We start from the raw sequence: 16,876 nt of genomic DNA, 5'->3' as shown, positions 1-16,876 counted from the left end.
CCAGCAAAGAATGACTTAAAAGAGGGAGAAATTAGAATATGAGAGTAAACTAGCAAGAAATATAGACAGTAAGAGCTTCCACAAATATATAAAAAGTAAGAGAGTGGCTAAAGTAAACATTGGTCCCTTAGAAGATGAGACTGGAGAATTAATAATGGGAAACAAGTGTCACACCAACGTACTTTGTTGAATGATAATTTTCTTTAATCCACTGACTTTATCTATTTTTTAAAAAGAAATTTAAAAAGGAACAGATAAAAGATGACTTTGATAGTAGCTTAAGATGGTTACCTAATTTGCAACACTGTATCCTACCTTGCAAGACCTGTGAGGTGGAGACAAGATGCCTGCTCATCCCAACAAGAGCCAAGACCCAGGAGGTTTAAGGGAGTTTACCAAGAAGAAGTACATTGCTAAACCACCATGCTTGAATCACTGGGTGACTGTCATGTGTCAAGCGCACCCCCCCCCCCCCCCAATATTGGTGGTTTTAAGCTGGTGTTTCTCTGCAGCAAGGAGAAGCACCTGGACTCTGACACATGCAGACTCAAGTGGGGGTCTTGGTCTCTGCCTCTCCCTCTCTCTCCCTGTCCATTCCAGTTTCCAAGTTTATTGACTGACCACCTCTGCATACTCCAGCTACAATCAAAAACCCCTTTGCAGGATATCATCCGCCTCGCTGTCTCCAAGCGACCCACTGAATTAATCATCTATCTCTTCAAACTAAAAGCCTCAAGACCACCAAATTTAGCTAGAAGCCAGCTGAATGACCAAATTCCAGACTGTATACCCTTTTTTTTTTCCAATGGACTCTAACTCGATCAGTTGATCCTTCCCCGTTCTGTAACCTATTTGTGTGTGTGTGAACCTCTAGAATGTGTGTGGGAGTGAAAGTTGGCGTGTAGTTTATTATTTACTCAGTTCTGGTTGATTGCAATAAGGCTAACCTCTTTCTTTGTTAAACACAAGAAAACCTGTCCGGTTGGTTCTTGTTATGATCATAGCATGTAAGTAATCAAGCACCTACTGAATTGGCCAGTACATCCACTTTAAAATACAAAGAATTAAATCTGTTCCTCCTCACCAGGCGGTAACACAAGGAAATGGCAGAGACTTTGAACAATTATTTTGTATCTGTCTTCACAATAGAAGACACTAATAGCACCCCAAGAATAGTAGAAAATCAGGGGGCAAGATGGAGGGAGGAACTTAAAACAATCACTAGCATTATAGTGCTAGGAAAACTAACGGGACTAAAGGCTGCCCAGTCCCCTGGACTTGCTGTCCTGCATCCTAGGGTCTTAAAAGAAGTGGTTGCAGAGATAGTGGGTGCACTGGTTGGAAACTTCCAAAGTTCCTTAGATTCTGGAAAGGTCCCAGCAGATTGGAAAACCACAAATGTAATACCTCTACTCAAGAAAGGAGGTGGACAGAAAGTCGAAAACTAAAGGGCAGTTAGCCTGACATCTGTCATTGGGAAAATGCTGGAATCTATTATTAAGGAAATAATGTTAGGACATTTAGAAATTCGTAATACAATCAGGCAGAGTCAACATGGTTTTATGAAAGGGAAATCATGTTTGACAAATTTAGTAGAGTTCTTTGAGGAAGTAACAAGCAGGGTGGATAAAGGGGAACCAATAGATGTACTGTATTTGGATTTCCAAAGGGAATTCGATAACGTGCCACATAAAAGGTTACTACACAAGATAAGAGCACATGTTGGGGTGATATATTAGCATGGATAGAGGATTGGCTAACTAACAGGAAACAGAGTTTTTTTTTTAATTATTCATTCATGGGATGTGGGCATTGCTGGCCAGGCCAGCATTTATTGCCCATCCCTAATTGCCCTTGAGAAGATGGTGGTGAGCTGTCTTCTTGAACCGCTGCAGTCCATGTGGGGTAGGTACACCCACAGTGCTGTTTTTATTGACTTCATAGCGGTTAGATACAACTGAGTGGCTTGCTAGGCCATTTCAGAGGGCATGTAAGAGTTAACCACATTGCTGTGGGTCTGGAGTCACATGTAGGCCAGACCAGGTAAGGACAGAAGATTTCCTTACCTAAAGGACATTAGTGAACCAGATGGGTTTTTACAACAATCGACAATGGTTTCATGGTCACCATTAGACTAGCTTTTTAATTCCAGATTTATTAATTGAATTCAAATTCCACCTTCTGCTGTGGTGGGATTTGAACCCATGTCCCTAGAGCAATACCCTGGGTCTCTGGGTTACTAGTCCAGTGACCATACCACTATGCCACCGCCTCCCCTGTTGGGATACATGAGTCATTTTCAGGCTGGAAAACTGTAACTAGTGGAGAGCCACAGGGATCAGTGCTGGGCCTCAACTATTTACAATCTATGTTAATGACTTAAATGAAGGGACTAAGTATATTGCAGCCAAATTTGCTGACGATATAAAGATAGGTAGGAAATCCAGTTGTGAGGAGGACACAAAGAGTCTGCAAAAGGATATAGTTAGGTTAAGTGAGTGGGCAAAAATATGGCAGATGGAGGATAATGTGGGAAAATGTGAGGTTATCCACTTTGGTAGGAAGAATAGAACAGCAAAATATTTAAATGGAGAGAGGCTACAGAATACTGCAGTACAGAGGGATCTGGGTGTCTTTGTACATGAATCACAAAAAGTTAGCATGCATGTACAGCAAGTAATTAGGAAGGCAAATGGAATGTTGGCTTTTATTGCAAGAAGGATGAAGTATAAAAGTAAGGAGGTCTTGCTACGACTATGCAGGAGATTGGTGAGACCACATTTACAATACTGTGTACAGTTCTGGTCTCCTTAGTTATGGAGGGATATACTTGCATTGGAGGCAGTTCAGAGAGGGTTCACTGGGTTGATTCCTGGGATGAAGGGGTTGTCTTATGAGCAAAGGTTGAGTAGGTTGGACCTTTACTCATTGGAGTTTGGAGGAATGAGAGGTGATCTTATTGAAACATATAAGATTCTGAGGGGCTTGACAGGTTGGATGCTGAGAGGATGTTTCCCCTCATGGGGAAATCTAGAACTGGAGGACACGGTTTCAGAATTAGGGGTTTCCATCTAAGATGGAGATGAGGAATTTCTTCTCTCAGAGGGTCGTTAATATTTGGAATTCGCTTCCCCAAAGAATTGTGGAGTCTGGGTCATTGAATATATTCAAGGCTGAGTTAGACAGATTTTTAATCTACAAGAGAGTAAAGAGTTACGGGGGGCAGACAGGAAAGTGGAGTTAAGGCCACAATCAGATCAGTCATGATCTTATTGAATGGCAGAGCAGGCTCGAGGAGTCAAATGGCCTACTCCTGCTCATATTTCTTATGTTCTTAGGGAGGTGTGAAGTGTGGCAAATGAGAAAAATAATTTTTTTTAAAGTTTGTTTGCATGAAGCATATGGCAGGAGGCTTCCAGGGTTCGTTGGCTTTGAGAATTAAAAAATAAAACTGAGCAGTTTTTATCCATCTAATAGCTTCCTCTGATGCTTTGGCTCTCAGTGTGGCTAAGATGTATCCACATTTCATTGTAAATTGTAACAATGAGGAAGAATGCAAGAGTATAACTGAGATGTAGAGTGTCAAGAAATGAAAATGTTGTTAATCTTCATTTATAAGCAGATTGCAGGGTAGTGATCTGCCATCTGCTGTTGAAGGCAAGACAGCAGACGTTCCTTACCTACATATTTCGTCAATAGCCGCCTGACATGAAATAATGCATTCATTTAACTCTGATGAATGTAATATGAAGCAAAGTTAAAGTCTGACCATTAAATTATGATCCTGATTTACAACTGTTTACATTTGTTTTTGCTGCAGGTGTCAATCCTCCCAAAAATAAGAATGTAATATTATTTAAAACATTTCATCAAATGTTCCTTGTGCACAGCTTCAATTTAAGCATGAAAACAAAAACATTTGAAGACTTAATCTGTTATTGAAGCTGCAGTTCCAGGGCAGCATTTAAACTCATTAAGTACCTGATAATCCTGCACACAAAATTCCATAGAATGTACAGCACAGAAACTAGCCATTGTTTATACTCCAAATGAGTCTCCTCCCCACCCCCCCCCCTACTTAATTTCACCCTATGAGCATATCTTTCTATTCCTCTCTCCCTCATGTGCTTATCTAGCTTACCTTTAAATGCATCTCTGCTAGTCGCCTCAACTACTCCTTGCGGTAACAAGTTCCACATTCTAACCACTCTGGGTAAAGAAGTTTCTCCTGAATTCCCTACCGGATTTATTAGTGACTATCTTTGTTGATAACCCCTAGTTTTGGATTCCCCAACAAGTGAAAACATCTTTTCTATGTCTACCTTACCAAGCCCTTTCATAATGTTTAAAGACATCTATTAGATCACCTCTCAGTCTTTTCAGAGAAAAGAGCCCAGCCTGTTCAGCCTTTTCTGATAGTTATAAAGTCTCAGTTCTGGTTTCATACTTGGAAATCTGTTTTTTTTACACTCCCCTGTATCCTTTTTGTAATAAGGAGACAGGTAGAGAACTGTAGGTGGCTCTGTAATGAGTATCTTTAGTGTTGAAAAGATCGCACAATAGCTGCTGTTTTGTAGCGATAGTCCATGACTCTGTGATTCCTTAGACTGGTCACCAAGTTGTTACAAATTGTTCAAAATACTTCCTGAACTACTTTTTCATACCCAATTTTTTTCCCTCACTTTCAAAAATAACAGTTTCGCAAAACAACAAAATTCAAAAAGTCATACATTTCACAATAACATGATCATACTTATCCACTGAATTATTTTTTCTTTTATTGCCTTCATCAACTTGTTACTTGAATGCCTCAGACTTTCCCAAGAGCCTGGGATTTGTCTTTTGCCCACAGCTGTGAGCTAAATGTGGATTGTTCAGTATGAGCAAGTAGAGTGTGCCACATCTCCCAGGATGCAGCAGTAGTGTTTCTTCAGCTGTACTGAGGAATAATTTCTCTTTAGGAGTTTACGTTCAAAAGTCTTGCAAAATTATTTTAACAAAGGCCAGAGAGAAAATTTCATAGGATTTGCTGAAGTAAAACTCATACTGAGTGTTTTTAAGTAAAACTGAGAGCGACAAAAAAGGTTGTGTTCCAATTTGTTTTGTACTCTATAAACTATAGAAAGAAGAGTGAGAGAGAGACTTGGATGAGAGAGATGAGGGAAGGAATATTATTCTTCATACAATGATAGTTTAGTGTTCAATAAAATGTATTTCAAAGCCAGGTAATTAGCTCACCTGCGTTTGTTGACAGCAATGTCAGCAGAGAGACATACAAATGGAGAGAATGACAGACGGGCAGTTTCTTTCCTCATTTCAATTTGATATCTTATTTGGAAAAACAAGCAGAATTGGGAAACATAAGATATAGCAGGTAAGGGACAGGTAGGAGGGAAAGTGATCTGAGGGTGATGTGGGCCTCTGGCCTCTTTCTAGCTGCCTTCAGGGAGTGGTGGGTTGGCTGGAAGGTTAAGGGATTAAGGATGAGGTGAGTGATAGCTGACCAAGGAGGCAGGGAGGATAACAAGCTTGAGGGAATAGTTCATAAAGGAACCAATAGGGATAATGATGGGAATGAAGATGACATTGTGTGAGCCCGAATGTGCGAGGAAGTGTAAGTGAATGGCTTGGTGATGGGAAGGGCTAATAGAATTATTTATGGCACAGAATGAGGCCATTCGGGCCATCAAGTCCATGCTAGCTCTCCCTGGAGCTATTCAGTCAGTCCCACTCGCCTGCTACAAAACCCACCACCTCACACCTGAATGGAAAGAAGAAACAGAGGAAAGAGAAGCAAAAGAGGGCCAAAGAGAGAAAAGCAGAAGAGAAAGGGAGCACGAGGATTTTAGTGATAGAAAAAAATAGCGAGACAGGGTAAGAGACACCACATTCTCTTACACGATATTACCGGGAGGTGGGTTCCCTTCAGGACCTGTAACATTTTTGTCTCCTTTTCCTTTTCCTGCCTCAATCAGGCAGATTAAGAGACTGGCTGGCTGTCGGGTGGGTCTGCCTTCGGTACCAGGCTGTAGCCAGGAATGGAGAGTAGGGAGGGAGGAATTGAAAAGGCCGGGACATGTGCGTGCATGGAGGGAGATCAGAGGCCAGAGGGTCAGATAAGGAGATCAGAAGGGTCAAGGGGAGATTGTAGACAACAACTGGAGAGCGCAGAGGAGGGAGGGATCAGAAATATCAGCATGTGGGGAGATCAGAAAGGCCAAGTCCTAGGGGATTGCGGCTCAGGGGAGAGAATGGATTGTTGGGGAGGGGGCTGGGTCTGAGCTTTGGTGGGGCCAGTGGGTGGTGGGGGGAGGCAGGTTTGTTCCTGTGCCTCCTGGCCCACAAGCAGTGCAGGAAAGGCACTTAACTGTTCCACGCTGCAGTCCACACTACCCTTAGCTGACTGGTTTCCTGAGGCCAGCGTTAAACCTAAGATGGAGACCGAATCTGAGGCATGCAGCCTCATTAAAATATTTATATGTGAAGCAGCTCCTGGGAATGGGTTGGTTGGCCGTCCCCGTTTCACCTCTGTTAAAAACAGAAGTGGGCAGGTTTGAGGTTTAAAAATGTTATTACATCCCACCCAAACCAAACCCAGCCAATTTTGGAGGTTAAAATTCTCCCTATTGTATGAAACTTCACAAATGCGAAGATCACAAATGGGTAGTCTGGGACCTGATTCATTTTACAGCTGTTTGTGAAAGTTTTTTGTATGATTTTCAAATTCTCCAATTGCTACCACATGATCTGAAGGGGTAAACGTGACAGCTGCTGGGCACCAGATGGTGAGTTCTGATTGAACCTGGCACAGCCTGGAGGGTAAAATTAGTGGCTAAGTCAGTCCTCATTACCCTTGTGCTTTCTGTAGGAGAATTGACTGTTTGCCCTTCTCAGTAAAATACAGGGTTAAGTGTAACAATAGGAAGAATGGGTAAAATTCAGCAGTGTGTAACAGCCGGACAGTGTGAGGTATTGATTAATTGCACCATCATGATTTGACTATCAGGGTCCTTTCCTGTGGACCCCTTCATGTGCTTGATAGGGTGGTGAGCAAAGACTTAAAATATGCACTTATTCAGCTGGATTTTTATGGGCCGCGTGAGGTGGGGTCGGAGGTGAAGTGCCCATCGAATCACGACGCGAGGTGGAGATGGAGGGCCAGTCGCTAAGCGATTTTTGGCAGGGACAGGATAGGCTGACAATTAGCCCAAAGGTCAAATGAGGCCCTTAAGTGGCCTATTAACGGTCACTTAAGGGCCTCTTCCCACTGCTGCTGGGATCTAAGCAGCGGTGGGAGGTGCCTCTGCCATGCAGGGAGGGTGCATTGTAAAATGAGACGCTCTCCCTGTGGGCTTGGGGGAGGGTTGCTCCCTCCTCCATGGGCAAACTGTGGTCCACGGAGGACCCCCACCGGCAAAAGCTCCAATTCCATGGACCCCCATGCCACTGGACTTCACGTCCACCCTGCCGGGGCCGTCCAGACTGGCCCCAGCGACCCTGCCTCTCTTACCTGAGGTCTGGGGTTCTAGCGCTGGGCCTGGGTCCAAGGCCTCTGCAGTACCGTCAGTGGTCACCACTATTGGTGGCGCTGCTGAAACAGCTGAGCTGTCGGCCCTGTGATTGGCCTGCCGCTTTAGGAGGCGGGATTTCCGTATTTAAAGAGACAGGGATCCCAGCGCGGAAGATCGCTCTGGGAGTGGCGGTAGGTGGTTCATGAAAAGGCTAACGTGGGGCTCCTCCCCACCTTTTCAGCCCAACACCGGGAGCCCAACCACCTCCACAAAATCCAGCCCATGAATTAGAACTATTGTCAGAAATGTAAGCTTGACTGGCTACTTTTCTGTGTTTCTTAACTTTTTCTTAGCTGACACAGAGCTTGATTTCCTCGTTTTGAGTCCAGTTGAGAGTTTTCAATCCAATTGGTAAGTATGAAAGACTTGGGAGAGATTAGGCTCCATAGCGACCATTTTTCAGGTGCTCCATGACCTTCTAAGGCCTCAGAATTGCAGGCATGAATTGTGCGCATACTTCCAATGAAATGCACTGCCACATATTGGTTGAGGATAAACAAAAGGTGCCCTTTATCCACACTTGACAGACTTGAGGCCCTTTGCAGAAACAAATAAGGTATCTTGCACCTGCTTCATAGCTCTGCTGCAACATTGGCTTATACTGATGTTGGCTATACTCAGGGAAAACCAACCCTAAGCATCGCCTATGTAAAATAAAAGGTCAATACTTACACAATCGCTATCAGGATCGCCGCTGCTCCAAGTCCCGACCTCCAGACCCTGATCCTGACCCTGACGTCTGGTGTCTCTCCCCTCCTGACCCCGACCTCCAGGACTCCCGATCCTTCCTCCGAGGCTCCCAAACCCGAGTCTAACCACTTAGCTGGAGCACCTACCGTTCACTGCCTCAAATGCCCAAGAATGGACAATCCTGAATTTTATCCCCTTGAAACATAGAAAATAGGAGCAGAAGTAGGCCATTCGGCCCTTCGAGCCTGCTCCGCCATTCATTATGATCATGGCTGATCATCCAACTCAGTAACCTGTTCCGGCTTTTGCCCCATACCCTTTGATCCCTTTAGACCTAAGAGCTATATCTAGCTCCTTCTTGAAACATTCAATGTTTTGGCCTCAACTGCTCTCTGTGGTAGTGAATTCCACAGGCTCACCACTCTCTGGGTGAAGAGATTTCTCCTCATCTCAGTCCTGAAAGGTTTACCCCATATCCTTAGACTATGACCCCTGGTTCTGGACTCCCCCACCATCGGGAACATCCTTCCTGTAACTACCCTGTCAAGTCCTGTTAGAATTTTATAGGTTTCTATGATATCCCCCCTCACTCTTCTGAACTTCAGCGCATATAATCCTAACCGACTCAATCTCTCCTCATACGTCCCAGGAATCAGTCTGGTAAACCTTCGCTGCACTCCCTCTATAGCAAGAACAACCTTCCTCAGATAAGGAGACCAAAACTGCATACAATATTCCAGGTGTGGCCTCACCAAGGCCCTGTATAATTGTAGCAAGACATCCCTTCTTCTGTACTCTAATCCTCTCGCTATGAAGACCGACATACCATTTGCTTTTTTTACCACCTGTTGCACCTGCATGCTTACCTTCAGCGACTGGTGTACGAGAACACCCAGGTCTCGCTGCATATTCCCCTCACTCAGTTTATAGCCGTTCAGATAATAATCTGCCTTCCTGTTTTTGCTACCAAAGTGGATAACCTCACATTTATCCACATTATACTGCATCTGCCATGCATTAGCCCACTCACTCAACTTGTCCAAATCATCCTGAAGCCTCTCTGCATCCTCCGCACAACTCACCCTCTCACCCAGTTTTGTGTCATCTGCAAATTTGGAGATATTACATTCAGAACCTCTTCTAAAGCATTAATGTATATTTTGAATAACTGGGGTCCTAGCACCGATCCCTGCGGTACCCCACTAGTCACTGCCTTCCATTTGGAAAACGACTCATTTATCCCTATTCTTTGTTTCCTATCCGCCAACCAATTTTCTATCCATCGCAATACACTACCCCCAATCCCATGCACTTTAATTTTACATGCTAATCTCTTATGTGGGACTTTGTTGAAAGTCCAAATAAATCACATCCACTGGCTCCCCTCATCAACTCCACTAGTTACATCCTCGAAGAATTCTAGTAGATTTGTCAAGCATGATCTCCCTTTTGTAAATCCATGCTGACTCTGCCCAATTCTGCCACTGTTCTCCAAATGCTCTGCTATAAAATCTTTGATAATGGACTCTAGAATTTTCCCCACTACCGACGTCAGGCCGACTGGTCTATAATTCCCTGCTTTCTCTCTACCTTCCTTTTTAAATAGTGGTGTTACATTAACTACCCTCCAATCTGTAGGAACTGTTCCAGAGTCTATAGAATCTTGGAAGATGACCACCAATGCATCCAGTATTTCTAGGAACGCTTCCTTAAGTACTCTGGGATGCATATTGAATTTCGATGGTGCCTGATCAAGGCCCTCGGAAGTACCTCAGGCTGCTTCGAACAGGTTTAAATAAACTGTGTATAATAGTAAATAATAAAAGCCCAGGTTTCATCCTTGCATTTCATGGTGTGAGAGTTCCTGGTTTTCATTAAGCTGGCACCAGGATAAGATGGAGTGAGGAAATGCTTGCCCGGAGGGCAATTTGGAAGAATTACACTTGCATTCACATCCTGTTGGCCTTCCTATGCAGCATTGTGGAATGTTTTATACAGGTCCCATGCTCATTAGGTTTGGAATGCTTTCTGAAACCACTTCTCCAGACTTTCTGTGTCAATCACCATTTCACAGGCTGCTGTTTTTCCTTGTTACTTAATTATTTCTTCACATCTGTCATGGCATTTTCAGTTTTTTTCTTAAGCAAGAAGTCCCAATGTCATCCAATATCAGATCTTGGGCACAATATATATCCCGGACAGTTAATCTGCACAGAAGTAGGTTACTCCCAACCACCGTGTATCTTTGTCGGTTTTTGGAAGATCTATGTTAGCCAGTGACTGGGACACTTAAAAGGCGATGCTGAGAATGCAGATGTGTTTTGTCAAGAAGATGCAGCAGTGCCTTGGTGCATTGTGAACAGCTGCATCTGGTGCCAGTGGGTGGTACAATGCCTCAGTGACACCCGAGGAAGAGGTTTCTGATACCAACTGTGGCAAGTAAATGATTCTAATCATTTTCACAGGCCATAATTAGAGAGCTGCTTTACATGGTAAAAGTATCCATTAAATCAAGGCCGTAGGTCAAGTTGATTGAGTGAGTGAGCTGTAAAGGCTGCTTTTGGCTTCTTAAGTGATGCGGTGAAACTGATTGAACACAAATACTTCACATATATTCAAGCTATTTTTATGTTTCTTGGTGACAGCAGTGCTCAAGGAGATAGTGCTTATGAATACAGCACTCTCAGTTTTGCTTACAGTTTGCTTCTATCCCTATTGGGCCTGTTGGAAGCACATGGCACATTTAGCACTTACAAATGGTCGCTCCATTTATTCCTGCATTTCTAATGAATATTATGTTTTACTGGCCTGGAACATTCTGTAAATTTGTCTTTAAGCAGATGCATAATTGCCAATTTTGGGCATGTGGCTTTCCCCTGTTTTTATGGGGCATTGACAGAGGTCTTATGTGCATCATCCAACCTCTTTCTCAGGTAAAACATGGTGAATAACTTGACCAGAAAATTTACTTTTTTTGTCCAAGTAGTTCAATTGTATTTTCTGCTCCTGACGGTGTTAACATTTTCACTGAGTAAGTAGCAGCTCATCACCATTCAGGACTTCAATCAAATAGCCATTACTGATGTTTGGACCTTAACTATTGAGGACATCATAACCTCATCTTATCCAGTGTCAGCACGTGCAATGCAGGTTCAATTCATTGGATAGGGATTAGTAGTTGAAACCCCGAACTGATTTTCACCTCCCTAATACAGGGGTGCTGAGGCCAATTGTAGTTACCTCTGGCTCTGTTCTGGCTAAGATCAACTAACTCAACCAAGGCCAGTGATTGGATTTGTGACCTTTCACGTCTGTATGGTTTATTGAGGGTGACTTGAACGGTGAGCAATTGGAAGTAAAAAAAACATAATTTGCAGTTGTAGCATGAAGTTGCCAAGCTTTTTGTCTCTCTCTTGTCATTCAACTCATGGAGTTAAAAGGCTAAGTTGGTAAGATAATATTGATAAGTGTTTGGTAATCCAAAGACACCTTGCTGGCCTGACCTTTGAACACTCATTCTCAGTTTGTACTGCCACTTTTGAACTAATCTATACAGTCTTAATTATGTAACTGAATGTTGACTATGGTGCTTTGGAGACCATTGACATTATATAATTTATAGGCAGAGTTACTGACTGTTTTAAAATATGTTATCTTTGTAGAGACAGTGGGAGAGCTTACCATGTGCTCTCATTTGGTACTCATTTGGGCAATATACAGTTGGAAGATTATATGCTGTGGAGAAGAAATACTTCAGATTTATTCTGTTTACTGACCATCCCCTGAACTTACTGGTTGTATTCTGAAAGCAGTGGGGAATTTGAAGCTCAATTATTTAGAAAATAGAGAGATTATCAATATGGCATAATGTCTACACTCCTGATTGCTTAGCTGTTACTATAATATCCTGCTGCTTAGTTTTGTATCAGAGCGGACAGTAGGAAGGGGTGTTTGCGGCGCTTACTAATCAATGTAGCCAATGCATCATTATAATCCTTGATAGTGTAGAGTTAGATTTCGCTGGGATTCCTGCAAAGTGCAAAGATTGTCATTTCTTCCATGTTTGTGCAGTCAGATGGTAGTGAATGTACGTCATTATTTCCTAGTGAGGACATTACCTTTTATAATTTCTTTCTCAGATAAGTAAAATAGCAAACATTTCTATAATTGGAGGTAAGTAATTCACTTCGGTGTTTGATTCAATATTTAGCGTCTATAGCAAAATTCTAAAAAAGTTAATGAATGAATTCTCTAAATAAAGGAGGTAAGAGGTCAAAGAAGAACAAAAACCACTGGAACAAATACATGAAGATTGGAGCAGATGCAATCCAGAATCAAGGGACAAAGTGAACTGCTTAAACTGGGGGGAATCATTCTGATGAATAGGATAAGGAAATTGAAGCTATAAAGGAAAATTTAAAAAGAATGGGGGACAACGTAGAACAACAAGATGAGAAAGATAACAACAAGCAGACTTGCATGGTTTTGGGAATGAAGTGATATTTTCCAACTCTTGACTATGTGCTCCACAATTCATTACCACTCGCACAATTGATCAGTGAAGTTTTTAACATTTTATCGTATAGGGGTGCCCTTGTCAAAGGCACCAGTATTTTGAGGGTAAAAAAAATGCCAAAAATTGAAAGCGCAAGCTATATCCAAAATTTGCTGGGAATCGGGGCCTGCTTGCGATCCCAGAATCGGGGCCATGATGCACATTTCACTTACTTAGTTTACTGGTATGTTTTGTACATATATATTTAAAAAATGGAGGTGATTGTTCTACCGTGAGGCTTTAGCCTTCAAAATGATAGTAAGCTTGTACATCCAGGAGCAATGAGAAAATTCACGCCATCCGAAAGATGGGCAAGGTTTTAAGCTGAGATTTGTTAGGAGCAGACACAATGAAAACAAAAGCATTCCATCATTTTTTGTCATACCCCTGAGATGACCATCAAAATGACAGAGTAGACTCAATTGGCCAAATGGCTTGCTCATTTTCCTAACTTCTTACTTTTGAAGTCTTTTCAATCATTTCAGTCAGACTTTTGTGTTAATGACATGTCCAGTTGAAAATATTGGAGGTTAGTATTTTTTTAATTGTCACTAGCAAATAATTAACCCTATAACTTGGCATGTATGTAGGTTTTGTAACCCTGGCTATTGTAAGTTTGTCATTTTGGATGTTAAAGAAGTATACCATAGAGAACCTAACATGCTTGATGGACCTATTAACAAGCTTATTTTTCAAATTATTCTGATCTGAAATACCCTTCACAGGCTTAAAGTCCTTTCTTGACCTATCCCATTACTCCTATGGTGGTACTTCCTCTTTTGCACACCTCATTCGCAGCTGCTAGACTGGGTCTGTGGCAAGTGGTAAGGGAACCAACAAGAGGGAAAAATATACTTGACCTTGCCCTCACCAATCTGCCTGCCACTGACGGATCTGTCCATGACTGTATTGGTATGAGTGACCACCGCACATTCCGAGTAGAGACACAGTCCCGTCTTCACAGGTGTGTTATGTGGCACTACCACTATGCTAAATGGGATAGATTTCGAACAGATCTAGCAGTGCAAAACTGGGCGTCCATGAGGCGCTGTGGGTCATCAGCAGCAGAATAGTACTCAACCACAATCTGTAACCTCATGGCCCGGCATATCCCCCACTCTACCATTACCATCAAGCCGGGGAACCACCCCTGGTTCAATGAAGAGTGCAAGAGGGCATACCAGGAGCAGCACCAGCCACACCCCAAAATGAGGTATCAACCTGGTGAAGCTACAACCCAAGACTACTTGCATGCCAAACAGCGTAAGCAGCATGCAATAGACAGAGCTAAGCGATCCCACAACCAATGGATGAGATCTACGCTGTGCAGTCCTGCCATGTCCAGTTGTGAATGGTGGTGGACAATTAAACTACTAACTGGAGGAGGAGGCTCCACAAATATTCCCATCCTCAATGATGGGGAGCCCAGCACATCAGTGCAAAAGATAAGGCTGAAGCATTTGCAACAGTCTTCAGTCAGAAGTGCTGAGTTGATGATCTATCTCAGCCTCCTCCTGAAGTCCCCAGCATCACAGATGCCAGACTTCAGCCAATTCGATTCACTCCGCGTGATATCAAGAAACGACTGAAGGCACTGGATACAGCAAAGGCTATGGGTCCTGACAATATTCCAGCAATAGTACTGAAGACCTGTGCTCCAGAACTTGCCGTGCCCCGAGCCAAGTTGTTCCAGTACAGCTACAACACTGGCATCTACCCGGCAATGTGGTAAATTGCCCAGGTATGTACTGTACACAAAAGGCAGGACAAGTCCAACCCAGCCAATTACCGTCCAATCAGTCTACTCTCGATCATCAGTAAAGTGATGGAAGGTGTCACCGACAGCACTATCAAGCAGCACTTGTTTAGCAATAACCTTCTCAGTGACGCTCAGTTTGGGTTCCGTCAGGGCCACTCAGTTCCTGACCTCATTACAGCATTAGTTCAAGCATGGGCAAAAGAGCTGAACTCAAGAGGTGAGGTGAGAGTGACTGCCCTTGACATCAAGGCAGCATTTGACCGAGTATGGCATCAAGGAGCCCTAGCAAAACTGAAGTCAATGGGAATCAGGGGTAAATCTCTCCGCTGGTTAGAGTTGTACCTAGTGCAAAGGAAGATGGTTGTGGTCTTTGGAGGTCAATCATCTGAGCTCCAGGACATCACTTCAGGAGTTCTTCAGGGTACTGTGCTAGGCCCAACCATCTTCAGCTGCTTCATCAATGACCTTCCTTCAATCAGAAGGTCAGAAGTGGGGATGTTCGCTGATCTTTGCACAATGTTCAGCACCATTCGTGACTCCTCAGATACTGAAACAGTCTGTGTAGAAATGCAGCAAGACCTGGAAAATATCCAGGCTTGGGCTGATAAGTGGCAAGTAACATTTGCATCACACAAGTGCCAGGCAATGACCATCTCCACCAAGAGAGAATCTAATCATCTCTCCTTGACATTCAGTGGCATTACCATCGCTGAATCCCCCACTATCAACATCCTGGGGGGGTTACCATTGACCAGAAACTGAACGGGAGTAGCCATATAAATACTGTGGTTACAAGAGCAAGTCAGAGGTTAGGAATTCTGTGGCAAGTATCTCACCTCCTGACTCCTCAAAGCCTGTCCACTACCTACAAGGCACAAGTCAGGAGTGTGATGGAATACTCTCCACTTGTTTGGATGGGTGCAGCTCCAACAACACTCAATAAGCTTGACACCATCCAGGACAAATCAACTCACTTGATTGGCACTGCATTCACAAACATTCACTTCCTCCACCACCGACGACCAGTAGAACAGTGTGTACCATCTACAAGATGCACTGCAGCAACGCACCAAAGCTCCTTAGACAGCACCTTCCAAACCCGCGACCTCTACCACCTAGAAGGACAAGGGCAGCAAATGCATGGGAATACTATCACCTGCAAGTTCTCCTCCAAGCCACACACCTTCCTGACTTGGAACTATATCACCGTTCCTTCACAGTCACTGGGTTAAAATCCTGGAACTCCCTTCCTAACAGCACTGTGGGTGTACCTAGCCTACATGGACTGCAGCAGTTCAAGAAGGCAGTTCACCACCATCTTCTCAAGGGCAATTGGGGATGGGCAATAAATTCTGGCCTAGCCAGCGATGCCCACATTCCATGAACAAATAAAAAAAAAGCCACCCCTCCAGTCTCTGCTTCAAAGACTGCATTCCCAACTCAAGTCACTTCAAGCAGCTCCTCATCCCAAATAGCTTTAAACTGCTGACTTTCTTCTAACTTCTCCACACACTTGTCTGAACTCAATCTCGTCCTGCACATTAACTCCCTCAATCACAACCAGGGAACCCCTCATCCTCATTTTTGTGCAAGTGCTCAGTACCTTCAACGTCTGCAGCAAGGCCATTCTGATGAGTTTCTTACTTCTGTCACTATCTACATCCAATTGGCTATGCCAACCCCTTCCACTCTTAGCTTCTGGCCTTCAAACATTTTACCGTTTGTTTACCAGCAAGCTCTTGAACTCCCAACTCACGGTCCACCCATCAACCTATTAAACAGGTCCTTGTATTTGCTTTTGATACCCTTGCCATTGCTAGATCCATTACAGTCTCCCATAACTCCTGTTATTTCAGTAGAACAACCACCATTGTTGCCTTAAATCCAAGATTGAGGCTCGAGGCCACTGGTATGTACCTGTCCTGATCATTCTGTCGATCTAGGTTGACCACCTCAAACAACATTATACTTCATTCTCAAACTCTTGAACTACTTCAGTTTGATCTTGCGAGTTAGGTGCACGGGTATGGGAAATACAAACTCTTCTGTCAATCACAAGATGTCTTCATTGTACTGTATTTCATTGGCTGTAATGTACTTTGCGAAGTCCTGACGTTGTAAAGACACTATATAAATATATGTCTTTCTTTTGACTATTCTACCCCCATCCATCCTTGTTTCTGGAATCAAGTACAAGGGGCTCATGAGACAATCTGCTTGACTGCTCCTGGTGCACTGGCGAAACCAAAATCGTTGATTTTAGTCTTGCCAAGTTTAAGCTGGAGGGAGTTCTTGCTCATC

The 16,876-nt window shown here is 43.4% G+C and overlaps 1 protein-coding gene across 3 annotated transcripts in view; it reads left to right on the top strand.

The window, feature by feature from the left end:
• pot1 (protection of telomeres 1 homolog) overlaps positions 1–16,876 on the top strand; it is a 399,782-nt gene that overhangs the window by 174,935 nt on the left and 207,971 nt on the right. The gene's annotated exons all lie outside the window — the stretch shown is intronic.

This window comes from Heterodontus francisci, chromosome 18, assembly GCF_036365525.1.
Source record: "Heterodontus francisci isolate sHetFra1 chromosome 18, sHetFra1.hap1, whole genome shotgun sequence".
Taxonomy (NCBI): Eukaryota; Metazoa; Chordata; class Chondrichthyes; order Heterodontiformes; family Heterodontidae; genus Heterodontus; species Heterodontus francisci.
The sequence above is the reverse complement of the archived record's forward strand: the minus strand, read 5'-3'. Positions and strand labels throughout refer to the sequence as shown.